At 38.1% G+C, this 22,010-nt stretch overlaps 1 protein-coding gene and 1 pseudogene across 5 annotated transcripts in view; one reads left to right on the forward strand and one right to left on the reverse strand.

The window, feature by feature from the left end:
* The window catches only part of PCDH7 (protocadherin 7), a 418,062-nt gene that overhangs the window by 329,987 nt on the left and 66,065 nt on the right, over positions 1-22,010 (reverse strand). The gene's annotated exons all lie outside the window — the stretch shown is intronic.
* Positions 2,843-3,312, forward strand: LOC122890093 (annotated as a pseudogene).

Genomic DNA, 22,010 nt, shown 5'->3' on the forward strand with positions numbered 1-22,010 from the left:
TGAAAACTTTAATTAGGAGACATGATTTGTGCACCTATGAATTATTTCATTCTACTCTTTTGCAAGCCTGGGCTTCGGCTTTCTCTGATCTTGTCCTCTACCTAGTGAGATGGTACTATTATTTCAAGGCCCACTGCTAGTTCTCTAAATCTTTTCCTGACTTCCTCTGGTTTCTAATTGCCTCCAGAGAGAGCCAACGTGAATTTCATGGACCCTAGGCTCTTTGGTCTTTATTTATTTTTTTTAAGATTTATTTATTTATTTATTTGACAGAGAGAGATCACAAATAGCAGAGAGGCAGGCAGAGAGAGGAGGAAGCAGGCTCCCCGCTGAGCAGAGAGCCCGATGCGGGACTCGATCCCAGGACCCTGAGATCATGACCTGAGACGAAGGCAGCGGCTTAACCCACTGAGCCACCCAGGCGCCCGGCTTTTTGGTCTTTGAGGAACAATTTCATCGTTAGAAAATCTCACTAAGTATATATTATAACTCTGTTGACATAAAGATGAATATGTTAATATTGTATATTAAAACATTTCATTTGACCTAAAAGGCCCTTGTTTTTCTTCTGATTTTAAAAGAAATGAAAACATTGTCATGGGTTCATAAGAGTATTGTGGGTCCAAAGTATTTACCTGCCATGCCCAAGGAAAGACAAATCTACCTCAGTGCCTTCCCCCATGCCAGAGTTAAAGATTCTATGCTATGTTATCCTTAAAGCATTTTATTAGTACTCATCACTGTGCCAAGCAAAGAGCAGTCCTTAAGAAATGTTTGTTGAATATTGCTGTTCAATATTTCACCCTTTCTTAATAGGAAATTGATTATATTTTTTACCTCCCTTGTAAGTTCCTCAAAGAAGGGCCAAGGTCTTATGCACTTCTGTGTATCTACAGACTCATAAATTATTTGGTATATGGTAAGTATCTATTGATTCAAACTGAATGAAATTGTGCTTATCTTCACAAACTCATACCAGACACTACTGATGACCACTCTGAAAGAAATACTGTTTCAAGTAGAGTACAGTATCCTTTCCATTGAGAGGAATGTGTGAAGCTTCTGATTATCGTTCAAATGTATTCAGTTGTCCCAACCTCAGATTTGACGTGAAAGGGCCAAATAGAAATTAACCCTAGTGGTAATCCATTCCAAAGAGTCACCATTGGATTTTATGAGTCATGCCCTTATAACGCTATAGTGTCTTTACCTTAACTGCTAAGGTTTAGCCATAGGTCACAAGATGAAAATACAAAAAAGAACTGACAGAGTGAAAAGTTGTCTTACAAATTATAATTTACAAGAGCTTGAATCAATTATTTATTATATATTTGTATATATGTTATAATGATAAAGTTTATTTTTATCACTTATTTCCAATGAATTTATAAAAGTACAAAAAGAAATTAAGAACTTATATGAGGGATAACTTCAGATCTATTAATTACTAGGTATTTAATATTATTCTATATGTACTTTAAAATAAATTACAGGGGCACCTGGGTGGCTCAGTGGGTTAAAGCCTCTACCTTTGGGTCAGGTCATGATCTCAAGGTCCTGGGATCAAGCCCCTCATTGGGTTCTCTGCTCAGCGGGGAGCCTGCTTCCCCCCCACCCCGCCTCTGCCTGCCTCTCTGCCTACTTGTGATTTCTGTCTGTCAAATAAATAAATAAAATCTTTTAAAAAATAAAATAAAATAAACTACAGGGGGTCCTGGGTAGCTCAGTCAGTTCCGTGTCTGACTCTTGGTTTTGGCTCAGGTCATGGCCTCAGGGATGTGAGATCGATCCCTGCAACGGGCTCTGCAGTCAGTGGACAGTCTGCTTGAGATTCTCCCCTTCTCCCTCTGCCTTTCCCTTCACTCATGTGCTCACTTTCTCTCTCAAAAAAAAATGTTAAAAACCATTAAAAATAAAATAAACTATTTGTACACTCACTCATTTCACTGACATGTAATAAATGTCTGTTACAGATATCGTAGCAGGTATGAGGAAGGATATGTTACAGCAAATCTCAGATTAGTGAGACAGGCAGTCCCTTGCATTACATTTAGAGGATGATCAGGAGGGGAGAACATTTATACCGGAGAAACAAATGAGGGCCTCCTAACTCTGATTCAGGCTGCAAATGAGGAACTTCAGGTTTTAGTTAATAAAATCATCAAATGACATTTCTAACTATAAAAGTCATGAAAAGAGAACTAAAAAAGCAAAGGATAAAGAAGAAAAAAAAAAAAAGTGACTTACAATCTTACCATACAGACTTGAGCTACATACTGAAGAACAACGAAAAAGAGAATTTGCATTCCAGGCATGTACAAAGGCAAAGAGGTGTGAGATGGCATCACAAAATCAGAAAGGTGCTAGAGCATTAGAGCAGGGGCATGGTTCATTTTATATATAATGTAAACCAGATCCACCCACTCTGCCTCTGTGGTCAGGGTCACTGGAAGATCAAAGGCAGGAAGGCAAGCAGGAGAATTGGTTTTTCCCTATGGGTCCGTACAAAAGCCCCCCAGCCACAGGAGGTGGTAAGTTAGTGAATATTCACAAACCTCCAAGCAACCAGAGCTCAGAATAAAGCAGACTTAAGCAATTCTACACCTTCTTCCTCCTCAGTGAGAAGATATTTCAGGTTAGGTGGACGATAAAGATTGTCCTATTTCAGAAGCCTACGTGTGATAACCATCTCTGCCTTCTGTAAGGGACTGACTTTTACAAAACACATTCACATTTTTTCATCGCTTTAATTCGTCATTTCAGCACTAAAGACTAGCCAGACTAGCGGAGAGGTCATTTCTGGGCAGCGCAGGACGGAGTGGCCAGCGGCCCGCAGAGCAAGATGCCTCAATTGTAAGGTGACTACTGCATCACATACCTCACCCATGAGTCTCATTCTGTGATGAAGACACACTGCAGTGGTAGGAAACACAAAGAGAATGCAAAAGCCTAATATCAGGAACAGATGGAAGAGCAGGCAGAGAGCCTGATCAACAAAACTACTGCATTTCGACAAGAAAAGAGATCTCCTACTCTATCATCGTTCCTCCTCCGGCAGGGACAATGGTCCTTCCTCACGCCCAGTCCCCCAGGCTCCTCACGCTGGTATGATCCCGGCACCCTCTACAGGGGACCCTTCCATGATGCCAATGATGGCATCATCCTACGGTAATGTCAGTGGGACCAGCTCCTGGAATGTGGCTGCCTATGGGAGGCCACATGTCAATGACTCTAAGGCCCCCAGTGATGAGACCTCCCACCTGCCCCATGATGATACCCACCTGGCCAGGAGTGACTCAACTAGACAGATAGAGACGGGAATCTCTTTATATCCATTTTTTTTTTTTTAAGATTTTATTTATTTGGGAGAGACAGAGCACACACAAAAGCAGGGGGAGGGGCAGACGGACGGGGAAAAACAGACTCCTTGCTCAGCAAGGAGCCCTACTGGGGACTCAATCCCAGGACCTCGGGATCATGACCTGAGCTGAAGGCACACACTTACCCAACTAAGCCACCCAAGAGTCCCTATACCCATTTTACATTACTTGTTCTACTTTCCCAGGAGATCATGGTGCTCTGAACTTGGGTGTTTTCTAACAACAGGACAAGGAAGACTTGCTCCCTCTTTCCTATCAAAGAGAGGCTAGTTTTTGGAGAGGAGTTAGTAGGACCAAAAAGAAAAAAAAAAAAGAAAAGAAAAGAAAAAGAAAGAACAATTTTCATTTGTATTGTGAAATGTGAAGATAAAACGGAGAACTGTTCAGTTTACAAAATTTTAAAAAGTTAAAAAAAATGAAGACTAGCAGAGAGGTTCTTCCCACTTGACCACTCAGAGAAGGGCAAAGTTTTGCTCCAGGTCAGAATTTCAAACTAGTAGGATCAGAACTAGCATTTCCCTTTCCCACTTTTCAGTGCGGAGACCTGGGTGTGCAAGGCCTGTGAGTTCTATAGCAGAAAACACAGAGAATTGGGGTAGGAGGGGAGCTAATACTGGTACCCAAATTATTAATTTTGAACATTCCTTTTGTGCCTTAATTTGTTTAGATAATTCCTTTAATTGTCCATTTTATTGAGTATATGTAGCTACATCATTAATCCAATTTGATTTTTTAAGAGGTTAGAGGCTTAATAGGGAATGAGAAAAGAAATGATAAACTCTGTTTTCCCAGACACATTTGTAAGCTTTTCAATAGTGAGTGGAATATGAATATTTCATAATTGCATATTTTCTTTTTGGGGACTAATAGCCATTTAATATAGAAACCATTAATAGAATTACCAGATGGGCGCTTTATTTGCTTTTAAAGTGGTTACAAATAGTAGCAATTAGTCATTGATGAAGACCTCTAAGTTGAGAGGTTTTTCGTAATTCAGCGCTATGATAATTTTTGGGTATCATCTGCAAAACAATAAATACAAAAACGTTTATAAAAAGCAACATATGTCTTGACAATTTTCTAATTATCTGTGTGTAAAACACTCAATTTCTTCTGCACAGACGGAACTTTTTACATGACACATTTGTACTCCAAAGCCTACAAAAGATTACTAGAAATTAGTAAGCCCATATTAGTACAATTTGTTTTTATCTGATTCTGCTCGGTTAGAGTCCGGAGTTATGTTTATTTTTCCCATAAGAAGAGGTAACTGCTTATATGAAAAACAGGGGGAGGATGGGTGTTGAACTGAAAGCTTGAATTTAGTCAGAAATAGCATTAAAAACTAGACTCCACACTTTTCAGTGAAAATAAGAGGGGAAGGATGCCAGATGGAAATCGGCCAACTGGTGTTCTTTTAGGAATTGTGCCTAAGTTATTCTGAAGGGGGAAAAAAATAAGAAGAAAGAGAGGGAGACCCCAACAGGATGCCCTGAAAAAGTTTTCTGCTTCACTTGTCAATAAAGAAGCAGGAAACAGTTATTAAACATCTAAACAAGTCTGCAGAAAAATAAAAATAACAAAAATAACAACAAAACTACTGAATAGTTTATACCAGGCAATACAATTTAGAGTGACTTTTTGTGATATTTGGAATCTATCAATTATCAAGTATACTATCTCACCAATCAGTGATTGATAACTGCATTTCACCCTTTCTCCACATGTTTGTTTATTTTGTCAGGACTGGCATCTCTTCTATCTATCCATCCCACAGCCTTTGTACATGTTTGGAGCTCACTCATCGTCTGCAGACACCAACACAGAGACGCGCCTCCGTGCCTGCCCACCTCTCCCTCCCACACCAGCTGAGAAAAGCAACCGCCCATGTCACTGCGGGCTCCCCAGAGAGCCCACTGCCACTGCACATGTTTTTGTCCCTTTGGGAAAAAAAGGGACCTGAGTTGTCGAGATCTCTCTTGCGTGCAAGACTCCAAAAAATTAGGCTCTCATCAGGCATCTCGCTTTGGAATTTACAAAATATTCAAGATCAGAAAGCTTCTCTCCATTGGAATTTTGAAAACGTACCAAAAATCACCAAATTTCTTTTTTTTTTTTTTGACAAATCAGCGAAGACTGTGACAATATGTGCTGGGTTAGGTCTAGAAATGTAATATTGAGGCAGAAGGCTTTGCTTCATCAGATTTTTAAAGAAGCAACCAGAATCCAGATATATAGTACTTGTGCTTTCAGATTACATTTCGAAAGACTAATTTCACATTCAAAGGCTTTGACAGGGGAAATCTTTCGGCCTGTTTGAGTGGCAGAAAAAAAGGTCCAAATGGTTTTGCTCAGTGGAAAAGCTGAGGTCTCCTCGGAGAGATACTGGTTCCCAACCAGGGTTTGCTTGCAGAACACTTTGCGAGATTGGATTTTATTCTCCTTGCAATGAAAATCCACTGGAGAATTTTAAATAGTGGAAAGATATATTTGCATCGACACTGTAGAAGGGTCACTCCATCGGAGACTGTATTGTGAGTGATCGAGGCGAATTGGAGACACAGCAGATGTTGGTGGCTTGAGCTACAGTTTAGAAGATGATGTGGAGAAAAGTGGTGAGGTTTGGTATAGATTTCTGAGGTAAAGCTAACAGAAACTCCTGATGGATTGGGTGACATTGTAGAGGGAAAAGAACCAAGAATGATCTCTGTTTTTTCACCCTGAACAAAGTAAGTGGATATCAGTATTATTCACTCAGAACGGTTTATGAGGAGAGCAAATTAAGGTATTGGGGGGAAAAGGAATCGTTCTGCCTTCGATCTGTTGTGTTGGTGACAGCACTAATACTAGCTTGGTTGAGCACTTATTCGGAGCCAAGTACATTTCTAAATACATATGTATTGTTTTAATTGATATTATTTACATATTTAATCCTCCCAAGGACCCTGGGAAGCGACGGCGACATACGTAAACACAATCCTGCAGTACTGCATGATTTAGACATCTAGTCGAAACGGTATGGGACACTAAGAAGACAGTCCGCAATGGAAGAGGAAAACCAAGTGAATACGGTGATATGAAGCAGTCAAGGGAGAGGGAGTGAACAACTGTCCAAATGCCAAGATGTAGACAGGGAGACAGAATTAACCCCTGGATTCAGCATAATGAATTCTGATGACCCCTACAGAGCCGCTTCAGTGGAATGGAAGGGACTGAAGACCCATACAGTGGATTTTAAAAACTTCCCTATGTGAGTAAGTGGGGGACGACAATATATGTGAAGGAAACCAGAAACACAAGGCTGTAACTGGAGGTGGCAGCTAAATCAGGGATGAGTGTGTAATGTGTGTGGTTATTTGGGTTCTTTGTGTTTAAGATAGGTTATAACCACATGTTTAAATGAAAATTAGCATGACCTAGTAGGGAAGAAGAAATTTATCTACTAGAACATATCTTAGGGTAAATGTAAATTAAGTGTCCTTGAATGGGAATTGCTTGCAATGACTTTTATGTTTTATTAATGTGGATTTCACCACATACTAGAACACTGTTGAAAACACTAATCATCTTACTATCTCAGGGCGAAAAAGGAAGAGGGGCATTCCCTTGGACTTCTCCTCTCATTCTGGGACATTGTTCTATTATCTTAGTTCAGTAAGTCCTGCAAAGCCCCAACAATCAAACTGTCTAACTCTCTCTAAATCTTGCATCTATAAGTATTTCATCAATTTACTTGATTAATTTGGCTATTGGCTTGTTTTTTTTTCTTTTTTTCTCTTTCCTTTTTTTTTTTTCCTTCTATTACTTGTCACTATGCTAGATAATCTGGATGAGTCATTCATCTATTTAGCTCTGGAATTCTTTTTCCCCTATATTCTAGTGATAATCACTTCTGCTCAGCTTTGATAATTCACACCCATAGATACAAAATGGACTGTTTCTAAGCAGAGTGTTCTACTGTAATATGCGTAATTGTGAAATTCTCTCCTCTAATCCCCTGTCCCACTTGTGCACTCCCACAAAAGCTTCCAACGTTGATGCCCTCCACTGCTTTGCTTCTCCATTTTCTAACAGTGTCCAATTCTTCTTGGCTTGACGGCCCCTGACACCATACTTTCATGGATGCAATTGATTCTTCCCTTCTTTGACCTCCTCTCACAGCTGCCGTGCCAGTCCCATTACCAAATCGTACCACCATCTGGTTGCTCTCCTCCTCCTCCTAGACTGCCAAGAGTTACTGAGAAAATTGAATAACCACGCTGATTGACTCTGCTACAGATTTATGATTTCCAATGTCAGCTGAACTCTCAGCACTTAACAGCCCTGTTACTCACTCCTATTTGGCTGGTCTCCCCATTCCACAGAGCAGCTGCTCCTACCACACCCTCCTCAGATGCTCCCCTCTCCCTTTCACCCCCCTCAACCGTGACACACTATTTTGCCTTCTACTGCTGAGAAGATTGTGGCCATCAGGCAGGAACCCCTCCACGTCCCTTCTCCACTTCTCCATATTTGCCTGCATCTTCACTCACTGGAACTTCGTTTTGCAACTCAGAAGAATCCTCATTATTTTATGCATTTGATCTTTTGATTCCACTCCTTCCTGCCTCTGACAGGGTCCTATTTCATCAGTGGGCTTTCTCTTTTCTGTCCAACCTAGAAACTTCTTTCTTTCAACCTAGAAACCTACCTAAATTTCCCTAACTTGTGTAAAAAAAAAAAAATCTTTCTTCATTTCTTCCACCACCAAATTGCTGCTTCCTTTTCTCTCCTGCAAGATTGTTGGCAAAATACCTCGCAGTCAGTGGTTCTGCTTACTTACAACTATCTCCATGAAACCTGCTGTACTCTTATCCTGCCCCCATGCTGATGAATCTATTAGAAATGTTGCGTAGGAGCGCCTGGGGGGCTCAGTGGTTTAAGCCGCTGCCTTCGGCTTGGGTCATGATCTCAGGGTCCTGGGATTGAGCCCCATATCGGGCTCTCTGCTCAGCAGGGAGCCTGCTTCCCCCTTTCTCTCTGCCTGACTCTCTGCCTGCTTGTGATCTCTCTGTCAAATAAATAAATAAAATCTTAAAAAAAAAAAAAAGAAAGAAAGAAATGCTGCACAAAGGAGTCTTTTCTCACTCTTCAGTTTTGTTGTTGCAAGTGCTGGCAGTTTAGCTTTAATATCAATTTATTTACTTACTAACTGCTTAAATTTGGACAAGATATTTAACTGCTCTAAGATTTAGCTCCTTCACATTTAAACTGGGGATGCATGGGATACTTTTAAGGACAGTCAAATTTCCTTTGAGCAAATTACTTTTCACCTTCTGGATTCCATCTGGTAAGACTGTTATTCAAAGTGTGTTGCCTCTCCTTAACCAAAAGGTTGATAAGTCACCTCAAAAAGACATGTTGGCATTCCCTCTTTGGAGTCTGAAAAGTAAGCATAGTGGTGAAATACATTAACATAATTGGCTTTAAGTCATTCTAGAAGTAGTATCTAAAGAGAGAGTTTACCAATTCCTACTAATCCCTGAATTTATCTCCACCTTCCAGAGCTGGAAGAGGCTTTTTTATTTTTTTTTTCCCCTGAGCACGTTCCTTTATCTTCCACAGTACCATGCGAGCTCCAACTCATTGTCCCCGAAGTTATCTTTGATTTAGAATATTAAGTTATAAATTTGGTTTCCATTGGTTGAAAACAAGTTGTATTATTAGTACTAAATGAGGTAATCTGTGTATTATATTTTAGTGTTAAATCTAGTGCCTAACAACAGGTAAGTCAGGGGCCACCTGGGTGGCTCAGTGGGTTAAAGCCTCTGCCTTTGGCTCAGGTCATGATCCCAGGGTCCTGGGATTGAGCCCCGCATTGGGCTCTCTGCTCACCGAGGAGCCTGCTTCCTCCTCTCTCTCTGCCTGCCTCTCTGCCTACTTGTGATCTCTGTCAAATAAATAAATAAAAATCTTTAAAAAAAAAAAAAAACAGGTAAGTCAACTTTTGCTATTATAATAACTTTCGATATTGTTACTGTTAGGATGTCTAATCCACTCTTAGCGACACCGTTTCCATCTTTGCTTTTTATCACACAGCTTCTGCAGATTCCACATTTACTTTGGTTCTCCTTTATGTTATCCTCACTATGGCTCATCAAGATTGGCCCTTTGCCTCCTTTTGTTTTCACTCTGTCTGTATTCCCCCAGGAACTCATATACTTCTGTGGAGTCACTGTTACTAAACGTACATGAACTCTTTAATTCTTTCCCTTCCCAGTCTTATTCTCCTACATTTCAAATTCCACTTTCCCCCCCCCCAAATTCCACTTTTTAATTAAAATATTAAAAATTAAAATCTGAAACAATTTTTTTCCATCCCTATTTTCTCTCTCCTTTCTTCTCCAACTTCCAATCGTGTACCAAATATTTAACATCCTTCTGTCCATTCACAACTTGATCTTTCTCTACAGAAAGCATCGGAATCACTTGATGAGGCTTTGTCAGAAAGTACTAGTTCCCTTACTAGTCTCCTTTTCACCTGTACTTTAACTATAAACTGATTTCCTTTCCACCAAAAGAGCCATCATTCTAAAACACTTACTGTGTCATAACCTTGCTCAAAAACTTTCAGTGACCTTTGAATCCTTACAGTATAAACCCAAACAGCTAGACATAAAATCCAAGGCTCTTCTTGAGATGAACCAATTTGTTCTTTCCAGTTCATCTTGAGTCACCCATCCAATGTTTCCTACACTCTAACCACACGGGATAATGTGACTTTTACCAAATATACAAGGAATTTTGATGTTTTCATTACTTAGCTCATGATATCTTCTCCAGTTGAAATGCCATTCTTCCCTGCTGAGTGTAAGTGAACTACTAACTATTACAAGGTTTGAATAAAAAGTTTCTTGTCATGAAACATTTCCCAAATGTCTTCACTTTGTCATCCTATAGCACTTTTAACACATCTGACTCTCTCAGTTTTATGAAAGCACTGATAGTCTCTTTCCCATATTTATATTCCCAAGCTCAAACACAGTTTCTGGTCTGAAACTTGTATTCAATAATTATTATCAAGTAATTATTTCCCTCGGTTGATCTTCAGAATAGAAAAATACATTCTGAAGTATATATATATATTTGAATATATATATATTTGAATATAGGCATCATGTATGCAAAGGAAATATATATTTCAAAGTATTTATATAGATAGATATCTAGATAGACAGATAATATATGTGCTATCAAACTAATGTAACACTTTTATGCCTTTATACTCCATTGGGTAATGCTTCAGCCAGTCAGTACATGAGTAAACGCAGACATTAGTATTCCTGATATATATTACTAATGGTATCAATAAAGGTAATATTCTGAATTCACAAAGCAAGCATTGAGAAAATCCTAAATTATACCCACTACTAAGATATTCTGACAATATGTTATATCAGAGGTTTTACCCTTTCATATTAATATTACCTAGAAAGTTTTAAGTTGTCACACCATAGGTAAAAGCAACATTAAAGGTGTGATGGCATTCCTTCTGAAACCTATGAAAAACAATAAAAATTTCAAACAGAAATACAATCTCTTGTAAAAAAATATATGATGAAGTATGCTGAATATGATTTATACAGGATTTTACATAAATTTCATGATAAAGCATAAAGCAGGTATTTTGAAAATTGTGTATTATGAATGTGGGTATTTATATATGGAATCGTGGGTAAAACACTTTGCAAACATATGGTATGTGCAACCTCTGCCTTATGTGGAATATTAAGATTGGCTCCAGTAACACAGAATAAATTTACAAGACACTTTTCTTGAAAGATTTAACAATATAAGTACCATACATTAATCATTATTCATAGACCAGGAGTTCTATATTCTTGAAACACTAGATAACCCCTGGCAGGTTATGCACCCTTTCAGCTCTAACAGAAGGAATCTGACTTTCCTTGATTGCAAGTCAAAGATCAGACAACAAACATCCAGGTAGAAAGCATCTAGTCTAATAGAATATTTTTTAATTGGAATTAAAGGTGAAAAAAGAGAGAGAAAGAAAGAGTAACTCCACAGTCTGTACCCTTCAATATTGATGATCCTTAAAATTTCACTGTCATGGAACTGCCAGAACTATCTTACTACAAATGAAATCCTATGAAGTTTTGTTTTGTTTTGTTTTGTTTTTAAATGAAAAGAGCAAATCCCATAAACTATAGGACGGGGAAAATCATATCTGTCCTATCTGTGGCATATTTTTTTTTAAAACTGCAAAGAGCAAAAAGCAATCAAAAATAATTGAAAATGTTTTAATGATATGCTGCAAAATTTAAAAAAATACTGATATAAAAATACTTCTGGCTAAGTTCTGAAATAAAAATCAGCTTAGGGCTTGGGCAATGAGTTCCGGCAATGATAGTAGCAAAATGGATTTAGTGAGTAATGATTTTTTTAGTCTTCAGCCTCAAGATAGCCCCCAAAGCATGACTTTATTTGAGATCATTGTTTAACATCAAAGAAAGTCTCTTTCGACCATATTGGAGAAAAAGAATTTTATATTAAAATCACGCTTTGTGTCTATCCCAGAAACATCATAAAGACTTGTCATATTGTCACACACAAACAGTTCAAGTTGAACTGAACATCATGTTCCAAGAATGGTTTCGTGCATATTGATTTCAGAAACCATGCATTAAAATATATTTATTTTGGTATTAATTATAGTAATTCCTCTGCTAAAGAAATAAATCTCTAGGGTGGAGCACTGTGCCAATGCCAAGAAATGACCGAAGACAGCCGTTGTCTCTACAATTTCGTAGTCCACGTAAACTGTGGCAACTAATGGCACAGCATTCCGAGTCTCCGAGAAATAGGTTTCACTTAAAGGGCAACACAAATCCCTTTAGGGTTATTTTTCTCTTCCCTCTCCGGTGCTTCCTTCACACTGCTTTGAAAGTTATTCCCCTAACAAATAAGGGTCTTCACTCGCCTGTCTTTAAAGACCTCTGCTGTCTGAGTCCCATTTTGCCCAGCATCAAGTTGTGTCTCCCTAACATGCATCCAATGCCTTATACAGTTTGATCTATTTTCCAGCTTCCTTGTATACCATCCTGCCTTGCCACCTACTTGTTGACCACCAGAAGAGGTGCCTTCCTTTTGACACCATGTAGTTCTCACATCTAGGAAACACATATCTATCTTAGTAACAAAGAAGTTCCTGCAATAGAGCAGATCCTGAGTAACACAGAGGAAAGCGCACTTAACAGATCATGTGGCTTGTTTATACATATGTACCTGAGTATGTGCACAGCATCTCATCTGGGTTGCCCAGTATTTGATACTTTGTAGGAATGCTATAGCCTCACTACCTAATCTAGTACAGGAATTCAGTAAGTATGTATTGAATGACTAGTATTATACACTTTATTGAATGTCTTAGAATCACATAATATTCCCATTTATTGCATCAAGTGAATTCAATCAAGCATCTGTTTATCTTCTATAAGCAAGGCACTTTGCTAAAAACTGGAAGGAGATAATAAATATGAATCAGACTAGGACCTTCCAAATGAAGAGATTATAATGTACGAAAGAAATAATATGCATCTACACTTACATGCACAAATATCCTACCGTTAGAGATAGGAAGAGTCAGGTAGCATAACAATCACACAGATAGGGGTGCCTGGGTGGCTCAGTGGGTTGGGCCTCTGCCTTCGGTTCTGGTCGTGATCCCAGGGTTCTGGGATCGAGCCCTGCATCAGGCTCTCTGCTCAGCGGGGAGCCTTCTTCCCCCTCTTTCTATGCCTGCCTCTCTGCCTACTTGTGATCTCTCTCTCTCTCTCTGTCAAATACATAAATAAAACCTTTTTAAAAAAATCACACAGATAAAGTGGCTTAAAACTAGCACTAACAACATGGCAACCAGGAAAAGAGGGAAGGTAGGATTCATTTATGTAAAATTAGAAGATGAGAATTGCTGGAGGAGGTAGTAGTATAGGTGAAAATAAACTGGTAGGAAAGGGTAGAGCAGGTAAAGTCACTTAAAACTTACCAGGCTTACTGAAACATAAGAGTTCATGAAAAGAAAGAATGGAAAGCAAAAATGGGAGAGGAGGATTAGAGTCAAAGGAATGATTCTAAATTAAGGAATCTGAAATTTATTTCTTAGAAATTAATAGGCACTAAGTGTTCCCGAGCATGGCCTAAGAAGCAGTAAGTTGGCCTATCCTTGCAAGACTTTGGGCAGCAATGTACGTAATAGTTCAGCTTTCAGTGTAACATCTCAATCCACTTTATGTAATTTCTACACAAACACTAATAACAATTCAACTCTACTTTCCATGCCTAACCGTGATCTATTTTATTTCACAGTTTTGAACAGTTACCAGCAACACAAAAGGAGAGAGAGCGAGAAAGCTCTTTCTTTATCTCCCTCTTTCTCTCTCTTTTTTTTTTAACCACATATTGTTATGATCAATATTGCTAGATGGCACAGTGGGTGGAATAACTTCTAATCACAGTCATTAGGGCATATCAATTTCAATTTCAACTAAACAATAAGTAATGGAAACTATTGCAGGACACCCGACCTACATGAAAAGTAGTCAATTTAAAGATTCAATGGTAACATATCTATTAAGATAAGTTACGAGAAAAAAATTGCAGCAAAATATTTGGGGAAAAGTGAAATAAAGCATTCCCAAACCTCACAGTTAAAGAAACTGAATGGCAACCCAAATGACATGGCAGTAATGGAGAAGAGCATGTCACGGTGCAAAAGGTGCTTCTCCAGCCAGCCTTGACACCCTGGATTTGAATAGAATTCCAAATGCTCAAAGACAGCGGAAGTGAAGGTAGGATTATGAGTTTACCTAAATACCCAGCTGAATTCTACTAGAAAATGAATAAATACAGCTGTTGCATATTTCCCAATGTTTGTTTTACTGAAAATTTTATTTATTTGCTTATTTATTTGAGAGAGAGGGAGATAGAACACAAGCGGGGGCAGAGGGAGAGGGATAAGCAGACTCTCTGCTGAGCAGGGAGTCCAACATGGGACTTGGTGACCTGAACAGAAGGCAGACGCTTATAACCAACTGAGCGACCCAGGTGCTCCTTAATGAATAATTTCTAAATCAAAGAAAAAGCTCAAATATGAGTTGATAGTTGGTCATTTTTTTTATTATATTCTCATGTGTTATAACCAGATCTGCATTTTTGAAATAAGTTAAAAAACTTACTTTTAAAGTCACATTACATAGAAAGCTTATTCATCAAGGTTGTGAAGTCTCTACTGACAACTACTTCTAAAATCAAGTTTAGGGGGCACCTGGGTGGCTCAGTGGGTTAAGCTGCTGCCTTCGGCTCAGGTCATGATCTCAGGGTCCTGGGATCGAGTCCCGCATCGGGCTCTCTGCTCAGCCCGGAGCCTGCTTCCTCCTCTCTCTCTCTCTCTGCCTGCCTCTCTGCCTACTTGTGATCTCTCTCTGTCAAATAAATAAAAAAATAAAATCTTAAAAAAAAAAAAAATCAAGTTTAGATTCCTGTAAAGGCTTAAGGAAATCAGGTTTAAAGTCAGATACATACACAATTTGGACCTTAGCCTAACTTATGGCTAGTATAAGACCTCTGGAAACCCTAGTTGTCTGTTTTTGGTTTTGTTTTTGTTTTTAATTAATTAATTAATTTAAAGATTTTAAGATTTTATTTTTTTATTTGACAGAGAGAGACACAGCGAGAGAGGGAACACAAGCAAGGGAAGTTAGAGAGGGAGAAGCAGGTTTCCCGGTGAGCAGGGAGCCCAAGCGGAGCTCAATTCCAGGACCCTGGGATCAAGACCTAAGCGAAGGGAGACGCTTAATGACCGAGCCACCCAGGCACCTCCATTTGTCTGTTTTTAGTAGCAGATAACACTTAGAGACATCCACAATGTGTCAGGCACCATCCTGTATTGCATTAAAACTGCTTCGCTCAACTAGTGCTCAACTAGTGAAAACCTGTGTGATCTGTGTCACAGTTCTGAGCCTTCTTTAATAGTCCTGCTATTTATGCTGGCTCCCATCATGCCAGGCCTTTGTAATAAATGGTGTATATTAACTCATTCTATAACATATAACTTACATAGTATATTAATTCATCCTCATTGCTTAATGATGCTATGAGACTGTTATTACCTTTGTTTAAATACAGGAGAGATTAAGTTGCTCAAAGTCTCCAAGACTAGGATGTAATTGGTGTTCTTTTAATTTATGAATTATATATCCCTTTAAATTGTATTCATAGGATTCAATTCATTCAATGTATCCAATTCATTTAAATTGTTTTCATAGGAAATCCACGAGAGGACAAAACAGAGTAATTCCAATTCTTAGTAAATACAATTCAAACTGAAAGATCACTCAGATCAGATCATTACAAGGTAACACTCAGAGCAAAAATTAAATTGCAATTTTCTGATTGCCTGAAGATATGATACTATGAAACTAAAAAGAAAAGATGTTCAGGAACATCTTGGAAACACATTTGTGATCACCCTAGCACAATTGTTTACTGAATTATTTTGTATCACAAATGCAAATTTGTCCTTATTTTAGAAAGTAGAAGTTGCAAGTGATTATATATGATCAATTATAACTCCATAATTTGTATAAGCTTTCCATTCCATTTATAGACAATTTCTACAAAGTGAAAAAGGAGCAATTTGAATTGATGTGTTAAACGAGGGAAGTCAGGAGAAAAAAATAAAATTTAACCAGCTTTCTCTCCATAGGGTTTTGCATAACAGAGACTTTAGACTTCCATGAATACTCAGTTCTGCGTACAATAAAATATCTGTAAGCGACATAATAACCAGCAATGTTCCAAATGGCATCCATACATTAACTCCTGATAGAGGCTACGGAACAATTTCTGAAAGGGGAAGAAGAAGAGCTCTGAACCTGCTGTAGTACATAAGCTCAAAGGAAACGAATAGCCTAATTACATAGCCGTGAAAGAAGCCAACAGATTTCAGTGATTGGGAAAGAAAGCTTGACAAAATCTAGGGAAATGAGTCAGATCCTTAAATTATTTTATTTCTTTGCGTCTTCTGAATTGTCAGCGGTGTAGAATGAAGAGAAAATCACCTCCAGAAGATTGTTGGGCTTTACAGCCCAATATTTTAGTATATGTGCTGCCGAAGCGAGCACTTTACAGCCCAATATTCATAACAACTGGATCCATTCTTCATGCTGCTGTTCAAAGGCAGAACCAATCTGCTGGCAGATGACTGTCTTTGGCGTGACAGAAACTTCCATTTTATGTAATAAAGACAAACACACACAATCTGAATATGTTCTCTCTGGGGAGGGAAGAAAGGATGAGAGACCCCTTTCATGTCATGCACTTGATAAATTATTTCTAAGATGCATATTTTTTTGCTCAGGCCTGTCCAAAGGCAGAGTTCCATTGTGGCTTTCCAAAATGCAATCCTTTGTAAGTAATTTCAATGGCCCTTAATAGAATCCTATGAATCACATTATATATTCAAAAATATGATCACCCTAATACATATCTTTTATGTTTGCTCTCAAAATTGTGAGAAGTACTTCTGTTTTATCTAAGTGAAGCCTTTAGGCATTTATTTGTGGTCACTTGCTGTTTAAAATACTGTTCATTTAATGCTATTGCACATTCAGTTATTTGATATGCTTTTAATTCAGGGGAGTACTTCATACCATAAAAATCCTTTTTAACAAATCTGTTCTGTGTTCAGAAAGAAAAAAAAGGATATGCAAGTTCTTTTATTTTAAAATGAAGAATTAGGGGTGCCTGGGTGGCTCAGTGGGTTAAAGCCTCTGCCTTCGGCTCAGGTCATGATCCCAGGGTCCTGGGATCGAGCCCCACATCAGGCTCTCTGCTCTGAGGGGAGCCTGCTTCCCTTCCTCTCTCTCTGCCTGCTTCTCTGCCTACTTGTGATCTATGTCTGTCAAATAAATAAATAAAATCTTTTTAAAAATAAATAAATAAAATAAAGAATTATTTTTTAAAGATTTAATTTTTTTTTTTTTCCTTAATAAACTCTACCCCCATCATGGGGCTTGAGCTTATGACACCAAGGTCAAAATTTGCATGCTATACCAACTGAGCCAGCCAGGCATTCCTAAATGAAAAATTATTTTTAATTCTGGTCCATTGTAACTTAACCATCAACAGTCTTAAAGCTTTCTTCCTTTTTCTCATTGTCTCCACTAGACCCATTGGGAGTACAATGGCTTAGGTCACCACATGAAACATCATGCTAATTAAACTGCTAATTAATTGGTATAAGCAATATATTGCGTGAAATAGATTGCTGTATTACACTGTTTTAACTTTTGTGCCATTTCAACTTGGTAACTGCTAATTTAGAACCTTTTAGTCATGTTCTTTAATCCGAATGCTAATCTCAGATGACAAGAGTACATGATGACTAGGGAGGTTTGGTACAAGATATGTGCTGCATTTCTTCCTAGTATTAAAATTGGTTTATTGAAAGATAAAAAGATCCTGCATTTACAGATTCTTGATATTCATTTAAATATATAACCTCTTTTAAAGTAGGACTAGCTGGAGCTCATCTTCATAAACATTTTCACAAACGTCTCTATCCAAATTGAAAGGCATTTATGTGACTAGCCATCATAGAATTTTTATTAAAAAGTCTCATTGGAAAAATTGTTTCCTTAACGTTATCGGTATCTTTCTTAACACAGACTTTTTTCAATTATATGACTTTAACCATCAAGCTTCAACATGGGGTTGAAAACAGGGCACAGTTTTATGTAATAAAAACTCAGGGACTTTAAAAAGTCAACCAGCATAAAGTTAGAATGCACTATATCCACTTGAAATGTATTATCAAGAGGCAGCCAGTTTCTGATCTTTCTAGAATGCATATACCAAGTGTCTGCTTCTTTCATGAGCCTGACACACAGAAGAGGAAAAAAAAATCCTCGCAGACCCGCCTTTTAACAGCTAGATCTAGAAAGAAGAAGAAAGACGAGAGACCTGGGTTCCCTTTACCTGCTATTGAGACAGAACAGAATTTTCACTGACAGAATTGGGAAGTTGGGCAGTAGCAATTAGAAAACAGGCTGAGCTCAAAACTCCAGTCTCTTAAAACAGGGCATGTTCGCTTTCCCCCTACGTCTAAGGATATAGTCCAGGAAGGTATTCATTTTTAAGGACATTAATCTTAACTTTTCCTAAGTAATCCACAAAAAGAAGCATAAGGTAGATTATTATGGCTGTAATAGCATCCATAAGTACATAGAGTAGTCCACTATTTCATGAAAAAAAACCTAAAACTTACTGAAATGGATTGCCTAATAAAAATCTGTAGTTGACTTTGTTTCTTTTCAGATGTTTTGTTGCTAAACTGTGAAATGGAACTATAACTTCCTCATGTTTTCACAAGCAATGCTGTATGTTCCCAAGAACACAGAGCATTTCTGAACTCTAGATTTTCCTGTCAGACTTAGTAATCTATTCATCCAGCACATAGTTTCAAATAGGCAAAACAGCATTTTTAATGATGACTTGTTTAACCCCTCCAGCACGCTTAGCCAATTACAATGCTTAAAATGAAAGCCACCGAACCCCCAGACGTTAAATATTATCCAGTTCGATCCCGCCAGTGTTTATTTTGTTTATATTTCACACATTCAAATCTCATCTTTAGTATTTATTAACAAAGCACATGTTCTGCTTAATAAAGGACTTCAAGGGGCGCCTGGGTGGCTCAGTGGGTTAGGCCGCTGCCTTCGGCTCAGCTCATGATCTCAGGGTCCTGGGATCGAGTCCCACATCGTGCTCTCTGCTCAGCAGGGAGCCTGCTTCCCTTCCTCTCTCTCTGCCTGCCTCTCTGCCTACTTGTGATCTCTCTCTGTCAAATAAATAAATAAAATCTTAAAAAAAAAAAGAAAAGAAAGCCCTCATCATAGATAATAGATACTAATTAAATATTTGTGAAGAATAACAGCTACTTATTTACGGATTGGCTATCATAATCCGCATCATCGTTAGTTCTTAAAATAATCTGGCAAATAATTAATCATTCTTGGGTTTCACAATTTTTAAGCTACTGGGGAAAATTATACTCCCTTATGATTATAGATAAAGTGATCCTTCAAAAATTGTTCTTTGACCTTTTAGGAACTTTCATCATTGGATTGTGACAGGTTTGATTTCAGTTTTCACAGCTTCCTTTCACTTGTCTGTACTTGAAAAAATTGCAGCTCACAGCGCTCTAAGATTTGGATTGTAGCAGATCAGGAACTGATGAATCCCCTTGGAGAACCTGTACCCACACAATTTTGCTGAGTTTCACGCCATAGTATATGAAGTATATCAAGTGCTTGGAGTTACTTTTTCTGTGAGGTGCCTTTTATTTCACTAGTGACAGTGATACTGAGTTTACTTTAGCCCATGAACATCCCAGTCAGCAACAACTACACCCTGTTCATATGTTAACTATAAAACAACGGTAACAAAATTAACAAATCGAGTCCTTGTCAGGTCTTACTCACATTAACTGGCTAAATCTCATTTAATAATCACAATCAATGTATGACATAGATGTGATGATTAATTTTATATTACATGTGAAGAAATGGAGGCAGAGTCAAGTTATCTGTTCAAAGGACACTCAGTTTGTCAACTGTCTGAACCACATCTCAAACCCAGGCAACCTGGATTGCCGACATTGCCCTCTTAGCTACTATCATAGTCCTTCGTTTAGCACATGGCTTTGTAATAATTAGCCTGTGTGGCTGGAATTCCCATTAGACCATGAGCTCTCCTTGTTCAAAGAATACGGTTGTTATTTGCCTCAGTCCATAACAGCCTTCATTTTCGAATAATGTTTGATGCAAATAGTACGTGGTCACATATTTTAAGCCTACAAAGCAAGTAGGTTAGAAAAGAATTTCTTCTTCGCTGTCACCAATATTTAAAGCAGACTTTCTATCACAGATTCCATCTTTATCCAATATTTCTGTGTGCTAAGAACTTCGGAATGCCTTTCACATCTAAGTCATGCATGTTGAATCTGCCACACTCACATTAACAGATGTGTGATCTGAAAGAACCCAAAAAAAAAAAAAAATCCACTTCTGTACCCTGAGATAATTCCAGAACCTGACTTGCACCCCAATCTTTTGCAGTGCTTGGCCTGAGAACTCCTTGACCCACTTGCTGAGTGGAGCCTCTCTGAAGTCCTGTGGCAGGACTCAGAGCCCAGCTCTACCTCCTTCCGGCTTTGTATCTTTGCAAATTTACCCAAACTTTCTGTGCCTAATTTTCCTCATTTGTAAAACAGATGATATGACAATAATGGAATCTGCTTCATGAGGCTGATATAAATATTTAATAGAGCAATGAATATATCGTCTGCATAGAGCTGACTCTTGGTAACATAAATTGGATGAAACAGGTGAAGGGGATTAATAGTACATTTATCTTGGTGAGCACCTAGTTATACATGGAATTGTTGAAGTGTGGTATTGCACACCCAAAACCAATAAAACAGTGCTTTTGTTTTGTTTTGTTTTGTTTACAACAGTGTTTTTTAACGACACTGGAATTAAAGTTTAAAACATTAAACATTTTTTAAATAATAAATAGTTATCAAAGAAATACTAAAATCAGTTCAAATAATTTGTATTTATCAAAACCAGGAAGTGGAATAATAGCATACAAAAAAAATAATAACCAGAACTAAAATGAAAAGCATAGTCTTTTATTCTTCAATAATATTTTTGAAATCATATTTTAGTGAAATTTTTACTTATAGTGAGTCATGGGAGAGGCTTGGTAGGTGGTCTCCCATCTAAATCTCTAATCTTGTATAAGGAAGAATAAACTGAAAAAATTAAATTTTATTACCTAAATCGGTTCCATAAATGACCAGAAGTTTCGCCAAAATGAAAAAAACGTTCAGTGTGACCAGTTCTCTAACTAAGGATCCCTGACCTTTATCCATGCCACCTTTGTGATTTGGAAAGCGACACCATTGCCAGTTAGCACGCACCCTCCTCCCCAAATTGACATCCTGTATATGCTTTCACTTTGCTTCATACTGTGTCTCTGACCTTTCCCAGTTGGAGTAGTGGCTGGAAGCTAAAATAAAAGTGCTGTTCTTCTGAGTGAGGCATTTCATGACTAAACATTAATCCTGAAATTATAACCGTTACAAGACTCCTCTGCCTGTTGCTTCTCCTAAGTAGAGGACTATAGGATGAAAGGCCCACAGCAGTAAACATCAGGGGCTAGTGTTTCCTTCTCCTCTGAACCCAACCAGGCTGATCCAAGGCCAGAATGCCTTTGAAGTCAAAGAGACCTTCATGTGCTGATCAATCCTTGGGGGGTAAAGAGCAAGAAAAACTGGTTCTGGCACTTTAATATGCTGGCAGGGAATGTGTTCAACTCAGTGCAGAACAAAAAGGTCTTTCTCTGCTACAGATTGAGTGATTTTGTACTTGGGGGGCCTCTTGGTTCAATTAACTTAGAGATACCTATTGATCCCAGAACATGATTATTTATACTTCAGTACATACTGCCACTGAGTCAAACTAAGGATGCACAGTAATAACTATGAATTAGTATTTTCCCTTG

The sequence above is a fragment of the Neovison vison genome, chromosome 11, assembly GCF_020171115.1.
Source record: "Neovison vison isolate M4711 chromosome 11, ASM_NN_V1, whole genome shotgun sequence".
Classification (NCBI taxonomy): domain Eukaryota; kingdom Metazoa; phylum Chordata; class Mammalia; order Carnivora; family Mustelidae; genus Neogale; species Neogale vison.